Raw genomic sequence first — 13,985 nt, forward strand, 5'->3', positions numbered from 1 at the left:
ACCCCTCCCAAAAAATCCTCTCTCAAGAATATGAAAATTTGTATCCTGACATTAGGGAAGAAACTGAGAAAGAATCACAGTTAAAATGTCAACAATAAATTCATAAATGGATGCACTCTACTTCCTCATCTGAATAGCTGGTCTACTATACCAAAAAACATCCTGATACCCCACGATGTGAGCAGTACTAATAATAGTTCATCCTGTTGCCATGTAAACACTGAGGAGCTAGCCCATCAATAAACATGCTAGAATACTGATCCCCTTCTAAAAATATCACTTCCTTTTCTCTTCAAGAAGCAATTTTCCAGGTTAATACAAATATGCAAGGAGAAGTGCTGAAGCTCATCAGGGCTGCCTGGAACTCTTGTAGTTCCATTAGCTGGATGTCCCAAGTTCTTCTCACACTATGAGAACTGGACTGAGCTGTCATTGCCATTGCCTACTTACTAAATCCTCAAAAATGCAGCAGGGTCTAAGGTTGTGATGATCATTCCTTCCTGGATCCATGGTACAAATCATTAAATGAGGGAATTCTTTCCCTTCAGTCTGAACTTGGCCTCAGAGCTTCTCTTGAACACCTTAGCACCCTCAAGCAGTCTCAATCAAGCAGAACAAAGAAGTCAGAGGAAGTCTTTTCCCCATACCTGAGCTAAGGACTTTGGATATCCCATGAAGAGCTACTGTGAAGACCAAACTCCAAATTAAGCTGTGAAATGAGTTATATTTGTCTTCAGTGACCCTTAAGCTCTCTTAACAAGTGTTATTTCCCTTGTTTCTAAACTGCCAAAGTTTCATGCTGTATGCCTTTCCCTGGTCTACTTCCCACAAATGCTCTCGGGATCTTTCTTCCTCCAACCTGGTTTTCTGTTTAGACCCCTTCTTTCTTAGTTCCAAAGATAACTGCTCATTTTGCCTGAAAAACTCACCAAATGTATGAATGCTCCACAGGAAAATATTTGCATTTTTGGAAGTCCCTTCTGGAAACAATGGCCAGAATGACACCAATGGGGGAAATTTTGGGCCTTTATGTGAATTGGCTAGAAGAGAGTTTTGGGGACCTGAAAGAGAAACTGCTCTTAGTCATACCACCTTAATTTTCTTTCAACCCTTTTTCAACCAGTCACTGACATGGGTCTTTTCTAGATCCATTCCAGCAAGTCTACTTAACTACCATATAAGAACATAACCCATAAAACACTGTGAAATTCCCAAGAAAAGCTAAGGTAGCTGAAAAAAGAAGTACCTTATTTCCATAGGTACATGTTAAGTAGAAAAGTTTTCTACCTTCACACACAAAAAAATCTTGCCTCTGCAAGCATTAGCCTGGTACCTTCAAGAAGCTGAATAAATTAACTTTCCAATACCACTTAAGGCAAATGGCTTAATGTTTTCACCAGATCTGACCAGGCCCCAACAACAAGAAGTGGGTGGAGATGAGCATGTATTTTCATTTATTTCATGAGCCCTGCTCTCTATGGACTTGTTGTTTCTAAAACTACATATTAAAAAAAAAAAGCTCTAACAGCATGAGTAATTTTTGTTTTGTGGTATATTATTATTCACTTTCAATAATGTAACTCAAAAATGACTTATAGGATTACAAGAATATAGTATAAAATTCCTAATATAATTCAATGACCCTTAAGCAAAAACATGATCATCATCAACTGAAGTTATCCTGTACAATAGCAGAAGACTGTCAAGCCCAATTATGTGAAAATGCAAGAGAACTGTTTAGACAAGCTCCTCACCAAGGCTTTCCGTTGCTCATATAATAGAGGAGGCTTAAGATCAAAACTATAATATTAAATCAGTTTTATGATTATAAAATATGCTAGTCAAGCTGGTTCAACATACATTCTCTGTCCTAGTACATATATTAGGATAACATTACAATGTATTTCTAAGAGACAAATCACAGAAGCCATTCACCAATCAAAATGTGTACGTTCCAGGTGAAGCTAGACAAAATTCTTGATACAAATTTTCTCCCCAAGAGTGATTTGGGAATGCAAAATAATCTAGACACATCACCCCATCCACAGTTGGTGGGTCTTGTTTTATTAGATGCAATCCATTTCCTCAGACACTTGTTCAACTGAGGTTTTGTAAAACTATTAGATTAACATTGGGCATATAGTCAATGCACAAAGAAATTTTGATGAAGGAATAATTGAGTGAATTATTGGATAGACAAAGTATCTTCAATAAATGCAGAAAATGCCCTTGTAGAACCATATTCCTCTTTCTTAAAAAATACTATTCTACTCTGCTTGTTAATTATCTCCTTAAGACAATTTCACTTTTTAAAAAATGTTTTAAGGCATTTGTTCTACCAGCAATGAATTAAATGTTAGTTAAGAATCTGCACACCTAATCAATTTAGATATAGCATGTATTTTCCTCCTAGTTCATACATCTCATAAAACACAAGAATTATATAATCCTGCGAGCATAAGTCGTTAGCAGACAAAGATAAAAACTCAGGAGCTTTGTGTTTTATTTTATGTCACATTCTGCTTCATAGTCCAACCAAGTTTCATGATGAAAATTTTTTTCAGCCAACCCCTCAAATGCTTTATTTTTCAAATACAATTAATTTGACCAATATCGCTGTGGTATGGAAATGTTTTCCTTCCCGTTGGTCTCTGCCATGATCTCCTCTGCATATAGTTCAATTAGATGCCTTCTCACTTTTTTACAAGTTGGCTGTTATTGTAAAAGTTTGAGAAAACTTTGAAAAAGAACTATAAAACGTTTTCACTGTCAATAGAAAAAAAAATGGATTGCTTGAGCCAGACACAGCTCCCCGTAGAGCTAACCTTTTGATCCTGGAATCCTTTCATGCACTTAAGTCTTCACTAGAGTCAATGGGAGTGTTGTGTATGCAAGGGCAGCAGGATCAAGTTCAGTCTCTTCTTTAGTACTCTGTAGCCAAGTGAGGTAGCCAGCTGAATCTGGTTTAGTTAAAAAAAAAAAAAAAAAAAAAAAACTTTCCTGATGCTTTGAAGTTTTTTGGGCAGTATAGTAATATCAGGATTTGTAGAAGGTTATTTTGCATAATCCTTAGTAAGATATTCTTATAGCTTCAAAAAGTTAGTGGGATAAGAGAAGCAAGAACCTCCAGCACTCATATGAAATATTTTTTTAAGTTCTGGATAGAAATGGCTCAAAATGCATCTCAGGAAGATACATAATTGTAAGACTGTCCAACTGTGTGTTCAGGCAGGAATGTACCTAAAACTATTCTTGATAGACGGATTTCTACCCTATCTTTAAAAGATAGAGATATAATATAATAACTCTCAAAAGCTCTGATGAAAACAAAGCCTGCTGGAGGTTTCTACTATGTGTATGGATTAAGTAACTCTGTGACTAATCCAACTATGTGAATCAAAACAAGGTGTTCCTTTAGAATCTTTATCACTCCAACCCCACACTCACTCACTGATGAGGACTTTTTCCAGGCAAGGCCAAAGGGCTGACCAAGGTGATTCTGCACCACCAAGTGGAAAGGAGGCAGGAGAAGGGAGAAGTGCCGTGGCAGAACACAGAAGCCACAAAATCTCTCTGCTGGAAGCCAGTTCACTTTATTATCAAGAAACTGAGGTTCACTTTCTGGCATTTTGGCCTGAGCATTAAAATTTTAAATTAACACCATTGAACACAACCCACTATTTTTTTAAATGAGCATTTTATTATCACTTTGTGGAAGAGTACTGAAACCTCCAATGTAGCATTATCATATGAATATGATTTATTCATATTGAGAATTCAGCAGCATGGGAGACAGCAACTTGGGTCTGGGGGGAAAAAAAAAAAACAGCCTCACTAAATAAGTGATGGTCCCATCACTAAACATGGGGTTAGGAGTGAGTTTCTCTTTGGTCAAATACACATGCACACATATTTCAGTAGCATGACAAAGCTAAAACAAACAGAATAAAGGTGAACATTGTACTTAGTAGTTGGAAGTGAAGTGTGTCATTTTAATATATATGAATAACTGACTTTTTCCCCACTTTTTGGAATCCAGATGTTGGTAATCTTTATTTCCAAATGATGATTGCCTTTTTAAGAAATCTCTTAAGACTTTAATAGTGGTCCTCAGATAAAAAGACACTGGGTCTGGGCATGGTGGCTCATGCCTGTAATCCCAGCACTTAGGGAGGCTGAGGCAGGTAGATCAACTGAGGTCAGGATTTCGAGGCCAGCCTGGCCAACAGGACACAATTTTGTCTCTACTAAAAATACATTTAGCCAGGTGTGGTGGCGTATGTCTGTAATCCCAGCTACTTGGGAGGCTGAGACAAGAGAATTGCTTGAATCCAGGAGGCAGAGGTTGCAGTGAGCTGAGATTGTACTACTGCACTCCAGCCTGGGAAACAGAGCAGGACACTGTCTCAAAAAAAAAAAAAAAAAAAGATACCAACCTAGAGATAAAAATATCCAAATTCCCTTCTTTTGCTACCTTTGACAAATGAGAACTATGGGTCCACACAAGTTCACTTATCAGTATATCCAACTAAAAGATACATCTTTCCCTGTTGGGGGCTTATTATAGAATTATAAAAGAAAATGACTTCATTAAGATAAAATAGGTCTCTGGTGTTTCAAGACAAAACCACTGGACAAAGAACAGACAATGCATAAAAGAAATACATAACGGCCGATAAATATTCAAAGAGATGCTCAGTCTTGCTTGTAACGTAAATAATGCAAGGAAAACCGGTACAGCAATTTTTCTACCAGAATGGCAAACTCTAAAAGACTGACAACAATGAAGGCATGCAGGAGAATGTGTGGAAACAGATACCTTTGTGTATTGTTGATTATAATGTAAATTTATATGACTTGAGCATAAACTCAACCAATTCAGCAAGTTTATCACTATCAAATTGTTAAATGTTTTCACCTTTTGATTCAACTTTTAAGAAGATTTCTTTCAACAGATAATTGTGCATGTGAACAAAGAAGATGCAAAAACATATTAATTGCCATGTGATTTATAGTAGTGAAAAACAGAAAATACATTATGTACATTAATAGAAGATTGGTTAAATAAATTATTGCTCATTCATTCAACCATTGGTTGAGGGCCTACTGAGTGCCAGGTAGTATTCTATATCATGCATCCATTAAAATAATGATGTAGATCTATAGTGATTAGTATGGAAAAGATTACAAAAGTTTGTATTGTATTTTCTCATTTTGTAGGAGTATATATATATATACTTATATATATTTATATGTGAATATATATGCATTGAGAGTCATCTGTAAGGATGATCACCAATATGTTGTATTACCAGTGATTACCTCTGAGACTGTTGTTGTTCTTGATGTTTATATTTTTAAATACTACTTGAATATTTTTACAATAAAGCTATATATATATAATTTTCATATTCTAAAAATATTAGGAAAATTTTTGAAGAAAAAAGAAAACTTTTGGTCAATTTAATCTTATTAATATGCAGGAGAAAATACCAGACAGCCACAGAAATCCAGAAATCCAGCTGCAGTTCTAAGAAGTAAGACGCAAAAGCAGATGCTTGCCCACAGGATGAGGTAAACAGGGACGAAGCACAACGGTTGCACAGAGCTCAAATGCACAATGCAGCTGAATGTACTCTACTAAACTCGAAATCTTGGCCAGCAAAGTCTCCGAAGACTGCAAAGGCTAAAAAACTAATAACAATAAACATATCATAGACAGGGCTTTTATATAACTTGGATGTCATTTGCATTGAAATGTTGGTCCTTTAACAGTCTATAATATTTCTAAGTCTATATATTATTCCTTTTCCTTTAAAAAACAATTTTCCATGCACCCTCCCCATTCTCTTAATCCTACAAGACAGTTTTCTATCTGAGCAGGTGGGGAATGCATATCTCAGTTTAAAGGCTGAAATACACTTGGCTTTACCTGATTTGTGATTCTCTTAGAGTATCAAGTGCATATCAATAACGCTATCATAATGCACATATATTTCTTTATTCTGCCATAATAAGTAGAATCAACAGAATGTGCATCATAAAGATAGATAGAGAAACCATAACACAGAGTGATATACCAGAACTCATGCTAGAAATTCTCCCATGAATCTCATGCATCTGAATACATGAACAGGTGGCTCAATATGAGCAACAGCACAGAAACATACAATCGCATTCGATCTTTTTTCTGCTAGGAATGAACATTTACAGATTTCTCATGTTAAGTGCTTGCAGCAATTTCTTAAAAGCCAGGACTTCCACTGTGAAAAGTGTACTACATTTTGAGCTTTGAATTTTTTAAGTTTTTGTTATACTGTTGTTTACTCTTACTGGGTTACCTTATATTTTTCTACCTTGTACTATGTATGCACATAAAACAGCTACTTTCTGAAATCCATGTAAACTTCTGTTCCAGGTCTTTAGGATGGAATCAAACCCCAGCAGTAAGCAAATACCTTGCTTTCATGCTTTTTATGATAAAAAATGAAAACGAAACTTGAAGACAGTTCAGTCAAACGGAACAAACAAAGCAAGTACTGTAGTTAGGTGTCTTTTATTAGGCCAACTTTGAGTTCTGAACACTCAGCTCTCTTGACTACACAGAAGTCTTAAGAACACGTGTTCACATGCATGTGTATCTAACTCTACCCCGGACTCATAAAATGCATCAAACATTCTACCTTTGTTACTTTCAAAAAACTGTTTTAAAGAATAAGGATAACCAGCCAGAGGATTTTTAAAAGCTGAGAAAAATCTTCCGTGGCATATGAACTTTCTGATTACAGAAAGGGCATATACAGAGGGTTGGCCAAGCTTCAGGCAGTCATTGTCAGTGAGGCCAAAAGACTTGTGAACTTGGGTTAGCTGTGTTATCTGTGCCAGAAGCACCAAGCTCCCTCTGGTTTCTCAAACCTACTCCCCATTTGTTACATTCTTTAGGTGAAAATTCCAACCTTAAGTACTCTGCTGGTTTTTGTTTCCTAAAAACAAATTAGGCTGTACAGATCTGAGTATCTTGCAAAAGCAAAGAAAATTTAGGAAGTCCCAAAAATATCAGACTGGCCTATGTAGTTTTTGGACATTCACCAACTTAGTGAGAATAGGTCTGGTTACCCCTATTGAACAAGGAAATGGTAACAGTTAAGGTTTCTGGGATTTACATTAATAGTTCAAAGTTAGACCGTGGGGTGGGAGACAGAGCCCAAGTTCTCTCCTTGCCTGCCAAAGCACGTCTTCACTATGGTTGCTTCTTTAATAATCTTTGTGAATAAAGCATTAAAGGAAATGATTAAAAGAGAAAGAATATACTGATGCTGCATAGTAAAAAGTGATTTTCATTTTCTTTAATGACATTTTTATAGAATTACGTCAGAAGTTTAAAACAGTTTTAATCTCAAACCTTCTTAAATACTTGAAAGAAAAATCTCTAGGCTAACAACTGAAGTAGTATAATCTTTTATTGTAACTATTCAGAAATAAAGGGTTTATGTTTGTGTGTGTGTGTGTGTGTGTTTGTAATCAATGATTTATACTGAATTAATCTCTTTTGTGCTTTTATTGCAATAATGTGTTTGAAGTATTCAGCAATATTTTTAACCACAATTCAAATTTCAATTCTTAAAGCTCAGTAGGTTATTTAAAATTTCCGTGCATTCAAAAAGAACAACCAAAAGAATGAAAAGGTAATCTACACAATGGGAGAATTTGCAAATCATATATCTGATAAGGGGTTAATATCCAGAATATCTAAGGAACTTGTACAACTCAACAACAACAACAACAACAACAAAAACCACCTGAGTTAAAAATGAACAAAAGACTTGAATAGACATTTCTCCATAAAAGATATCAAATGACCAACAAGCACAAGAAAATATACTCAACATCACTAATCATAAGAGAAATGCAAATCAAAACCACAATAAAATATCACTTCACACTCATTAAGATGGTCACTATCAAAAGAACAGGAAATAACAAGTATTAGTGCGGATGGGGAGAAACTGGAACCCTTCTGCACTGTTGGTGGGAATGTAAAATTCATTACGAAAAACTGTATGGAGTTTCCTCAAAAAGATTAAACATAGAACTACCACATGATCCACAAAGATATTACACAAAGCAAAACAAGCCAGTCTCAAAGGACAAATATTGTATTATTCCACTCAAATGAAGTATATAAAGTAGTTAAAATCACACAAACAGAAAGTAGGAAGTGAGTTGCCAAGGGCTGGCAGGGAAGAGAGAGGGAATCCGTGTTTAACGAGCATAGTTTCAGTTTTACATAATGAAAAAGTTCTAGAGATCTGTTGCACAATAATATGAATATGCTTAACACTATTGAAATATACATTTTAAATGGTTAAGATGGGCCAGGCACAGTGGCTCATGCCTGAAATCCCAGCACTTTTGGAGGCCAAGGCAGGAAGATTGTTTGAGACCAGGAGTTCAAGATTACCCTTGGCAACATGGTGAAATCCCATCTATACAAAAAATTTAAAAATTAGCCAGTCCTGGGGGCATGCACCTGTAGTCCCAGCTACTCAGGAGGCTGTGGTGGAAGGAGGATCACTTGAGGTCAGGAGGTCAAGGCTGCAGTGAGCCATGTTCATACCACTACACTCCAGCCTGGGAAACACAGTTAGATCCTGTCTCAATTTAAAAAAAAAAAAAAGAAAAATTAAGATAATAAATTTAATATTGTGGAACTTTTTACCACAATTTTAAAAAACCCTTCAATCTAAAAATAAAAAGGAATATATTATCAACATCTTTTAGACTATGTCTAAATAATAAACTAAATTTTAAAAAGAGAAGTTCAATTCATTGAAAAATATACTAACATATTGTTTAGCAAAAGTAATGCACTGAGTTGTTTTTGTTAACATGATTATACTTAAATTCTGTGGCAAGTATTTATAACACTATATGTCATGGCAATATAATTTTAGGATTATTAAGGCTAGAAAAACATTGCATTTGACTAAATGATCTCTCCAACATTCCATCTAAGTCTAAAATCCCATAATCCTTATCCGTTTATTAATAAGAACTAAATGGAACACTTCTTCCATTTTTCAGAGACACTCATACCTTCTATATCTCAAAAGCTTAAAGGAAGGAGCAGTTTACATGAATGCATAGAAGGTATAGTGTTGAGGAAAATGTTTGAAGTCTTAAAAAAACATTACAAGGGCCCTTATTCACTTAAGTATTCTTTGAGGGAGATCTTATGTATGTTTTAGCTGGTTGGAATTTTCAACCTCCTTCCCATCCCTGCTTGAATCACTACTTACCACGAAATAACAATTAGATATCAAGAAAACTGAGCCTGTGACAAGGTGAACACTGGCTCATGAACTAGGCTGGCTCTTCTCCATATCTTGTCTAGCTGAGGTCCGGTTGGCTTGGTGTAGACTCAAAGGACCAGCAAAGAGCCTCCTCAGGTCATCTGGTTGATTCTCCAGTAACTTAGGCAAGTCTCCACTTATCTAAACCAGTCCTTCCACATCGGTTTCTGTCTTTTTTCCAAAGATCTCCAGAAAAAGAGACTCCATGGTAATGTATTCTAATGTTTAACAAACCTCACCATTGAGAAATCCTTTTTTATTTCCAAGCTAGTTCCCCCCTGCTGAAGTTAAAGATTATTTCCTTTTGTTCTCTTCTCAGCAGCAGGAGAACAGCTGGTCACCAGTCTCCATATAGTAAAGTTTCATATACTTGAAAACTTTTATTAAGCCACCCACTAGTTTTTCTTTTCCAAGCTGAATAATCCTAGCTCCTTTAACATTTCTTCATAAGTCTTATTTTTTCAAACTTTTAATCAGTTTTGTTTTTCCCTGGTATTCTCTTCTTGCTCTAATTTATGTAATAGCTGTAGACTACCGGAAGTGAAATCTGAGTTATTAAGGCACTATAGTGGACTGGAGAGAGACTTTGAGGCCTATGAAGCAGGAGCTAGGGATAACAAACTGGGGTGAGAGAGGAAAAACTGGAGAAAGAATTCACACAATCAAGATAGTCTTAGGAGTGGTCTTAACAGCCATTCTGAATTTCCCCCCTCTGAATTTCATGCAGAGTCATCATCTTTTCAAGGCTGTCATTGGATAACATTATATCCAGCTTTAAGTTCTGTGAATGTCAGTATTGACCAACATTTGGAGAACATGCTTTCCAAAACACGATTCAATACAACTTTAGACTGCAATAAAACAGTTGGGTCATATTGGCTGATTCAGAAGAATGCAAATCTCCAGTAACTCATCAGCTAATAAATGCTGAATACAAATATTAAACATATACCAAGACACATGGTTTGACTCTATCCCAGTCTTTCATCAAGAGATGGGGCATAATAATGTCTGAGACAAACATTCCTTGTTCTAAGATGGTCTGACATGCACTGCAGTTTTGATCTAAATCCCAAGTGGCAGAAAGTCTTGAAAATGTCAAGGTGTTTAAAAGCACCCTGAGTTCCTATGCCCCAAAGGAAATGTGCCATATGTAACTCACCAAGAATTTTCTTCAAAAGTGTATTTTTTTCTATTTTTATTAAATAAGAGTCCATGAATAAATGCATTCAAATGTATAAAGTTAAACTTTTTACTCTTGGTTATGACAGGAGACTTAAGAGAAAGAAAAAAGGAAGGAAGGATAGAAGAAAAGACAAAAGGAAAGAAGGAAGGCAGAAGAACGAAGGGAGGATGGGTGGAAAACAAGGAAATAGGAAGAAAGAAAGTTGGGTTTTACAAAATTAAAAATGAAACATTTCCTACTCTGTGGCCTCAATAAGGTTAAACACCTTAGCAAAATACTACTTCTATTATGCCCATTTTAACAAAGACAGTGGAGTGTTTTACAAGTTCTCATTTCTCAAGTACAGTATTTCTACCCCAGTCCTTTTTTTTAAGGCAGTTTTTCCTCAAATAAATGGAGTTCGGTTTGTATTTCTCAACCATAGATCAAATTATATTCTTCAGGGCCAAAGCAGGCTGCCTTAACAGTTGTATGTGGGTCCCTGCATACATCTGTGAGTTGCGTGTGTATTTAGAATGTGTCTTTAATTTACCATCCTATTGTGTTGGGTGAGTTGGTCTTAGCCACTGATTGAAAAGGATCGAGTTGCTTATCAAAAACAAATTGTTACCATCTGTAAAATAAATGATGACTGGTATTAGCACCATAATGAAACTCAGAAATCAATATTGATAAGGAGATGGATATTTTTAATACACAAATTTTGCTTTTTTCCAACCTCCAGGTACTGAAAGAAGATTCAGGCAGCAAATTGCACAGATGGGCTCTTACCTCCTGTTACAGAGCCAATAGTGAAGGTCTTGACAGGGGCATTTACATTGCAATGCAGGATCCAGGGATACCAGATGTAGAGTGGGCTCCTTTTATGTGTCTTCCGGCCTGGCTTCCCCAACTCCCACTTATTACTTAAGTGGATAGCACAGGACCTGGCACATAGTCGGCATGGTCGTGTTCCAATCTGCCAAATAAATGAATGAAGACAAAAAGTCATAGATTCTGAATTTCATGTTATATTGGCACCAATGTTTCTCTGTAGCTGGAAAAATTAAGGTAGATGAATAAAAGGCTTATCTGTACAGCATAAACTGAACACCATGGCCAGGTGATCTTTTTATCCAGTTGTATTGTGATCATCTGATTTAATGAAGATGTCATGGAGTGGAAGGGCCCCACTTTGAACTGAACTGCTTGGTTACAGTGCTATTTATTAGAAGCATGTAAAGCCTACATTGTCATGACCTACATTACCTGCCCAGAGTAATTCAGGATACTAATTGCACAGGGCCAAGAATCAAATGCAAGCATCCTGCATTAGGATTGTACCTGTTCCCCATTATATCACAATCTCGGTTCCTTTGTGGCTAGTTATTGCTGTATTCCATTGTCATAAACTGAACCCCCACAGTGGATTGCTACATTAAAATGGTATTGGCTGTATATCAAAACATTGCCTATTTGTGAACTTTCTTTCCTAGGAAAAAAGAATAGCAATAACTGCAGTGTATCTTCAGGGTCACAAAATCTAAAGATCAAGAAACTTTCAACTAAAATGTAACACATGATTTGTCTTCATGGATTTAATGAATGGTTTGTTACTAATGGTGGTAAATTAACAATGACTCTTTCCCATAGACCATGTGCCCTACCCACTGATCTTGGGCATTTTTCTCCTCTTTTCCTAACAAGGATTTTTAGGAGCTCAATCAAACCAGACTCTAGTTACTGGAATATAAATCACAATATTCAATAATATGTTACCATTCCCAAAGGATTTTATATTTTAATAAGAGAGGAAATCTAAGTCAGCCAGTTTTTAAATTTAAGAAAGGGAGTAAATTATTAATCTATGAGTCCATCATACCAAATAAAAATAGAAATATAATATAGTGGAACTTATAACTTCCAAGGATTCTTTACAAAGTCTCATCAGAAAAGTCAAAGATGATCAAGGCAACAGAGAATCTGGAGGACCTTTTTCCTCATACTCTGAAAGGAATGTCTTGGAGGACTCAAATTGAGTTAAAAAGTGGTACAGTAATGGTGAAAAACTTGTCTTAAGTGTTGACCAGCTCAGAGTGGGAAAAGGTCAGTGAAGGGCCTCTCATACACATTTTGCAGGAATATAAAACCGGATGACCTTTCTGTAGGAAAACTGGCAATACCAAAAGGTACACGAATGTACCAGTGGACTCAAGACTTCATTCTAGGGAAATAATCAAAGATGTACCCAAAGATTTGTATACAAGATATTATGCAACACTTTTTAAAACAAAATAAAATAACTTCAACCAACCACAATGTCCAGCAATAGGTGATTTATTAAATAAAAGCAGACATCTGGCAGGTGCGGTGGCTCATGCCTGTAATCCCAGCACTTTGGGAGGCTAAGGCTGGCGGATCATGAGGTCAGGAGTTCGAGACCAGCCTTGCCAACATGATGAAACCCTGTCTCTACTAAAAAGTACAAAAAAAAATTAGCTGGGCATGGTGGCATGCACTTGTAATCCCAACTACTTGGGAGACTGAGGCAGGAGAATCACTTGAACCCAGGAGGTGGAGATTGCAGTGAGCCAAGATCACACCACTGCACTCCAGCCTGGGCAACAGAGCAAGACTCCATCTCAAAAAAAAAAAAAAAACAACAAAAAACAAAACAGACATCCACAGCAGGAATCACTGTGGAGCCATTACTGTGAACTAGCTGGGGCTGTGTATACTAACTAGAAAATACCTCCTCACTCCCAGTAATGCAGCATGAAAGATCACAGAGTATAGAGTAGTGTGAATGGAATGGCCTGATTTAAGTAAAAAACTGTCACACATAGCCATATATATTTAAGTACATCTTTTACATGTATATACTTATACCTATTACAGGCCTTAAGAATATACCCCAAACTATAAATGGACTTCCCTACAGGGAATGTGAATGAGAAAGAGAGAGTGGGTTGGCAGAATGCAGGGAGAGAGACAGTTTAATTTTCTGCTTTATAAAATAAAACTACATATATAATTATAATTATATATAAGTATATATAATTCAAAAACAAAAATGTAAAACCTTTAAAAACCATCTTTTGGCATAAAGACATGGGAAGCAACTCACAATGCTTCCCCAAGTGAAAAAAACAGTACAAAATAATAGAAACAGCTGGGTGCAGTGGCTCACGCCTATAATTCAAGCACTTTGGGAGGCTAAGGCAGGCAGATCACTTGAGGTCAGGAGTTCCAAACCAGCCTGGCCAATATGGCAAAACCCCATCTCTACTAAAAACACAAAAATTAGCCAGGCATGGTGGCACACTCCTGTAAAGCTACTCAGGAGGCTCAGACAGGAGAATCAGTTGAAGCCAGGAAGCAGAGGTTGCAGTGAGCCAAAATCACGCCATTGTACTCCAGCCTGGGCATTACAGCGAGACTCTGTCTAAAAAAAAAAAAAAAAAAGT

Source organism: Sapajus apella, unplaced genomic scaffold (genome assembly GCF_009761245.1).
Source record: "Sapajus apella isolate SASKATOON/1434 unplaced genomic scaffold, GSC_monkey_1.0 scaffold32, whole genome shotgun sequence".
Lineage (NCBI taxonomy): Eukaryota > Metazoa > Chordata > Mammalia > Primates > Cebidae > Sapajus > Sapajus apella.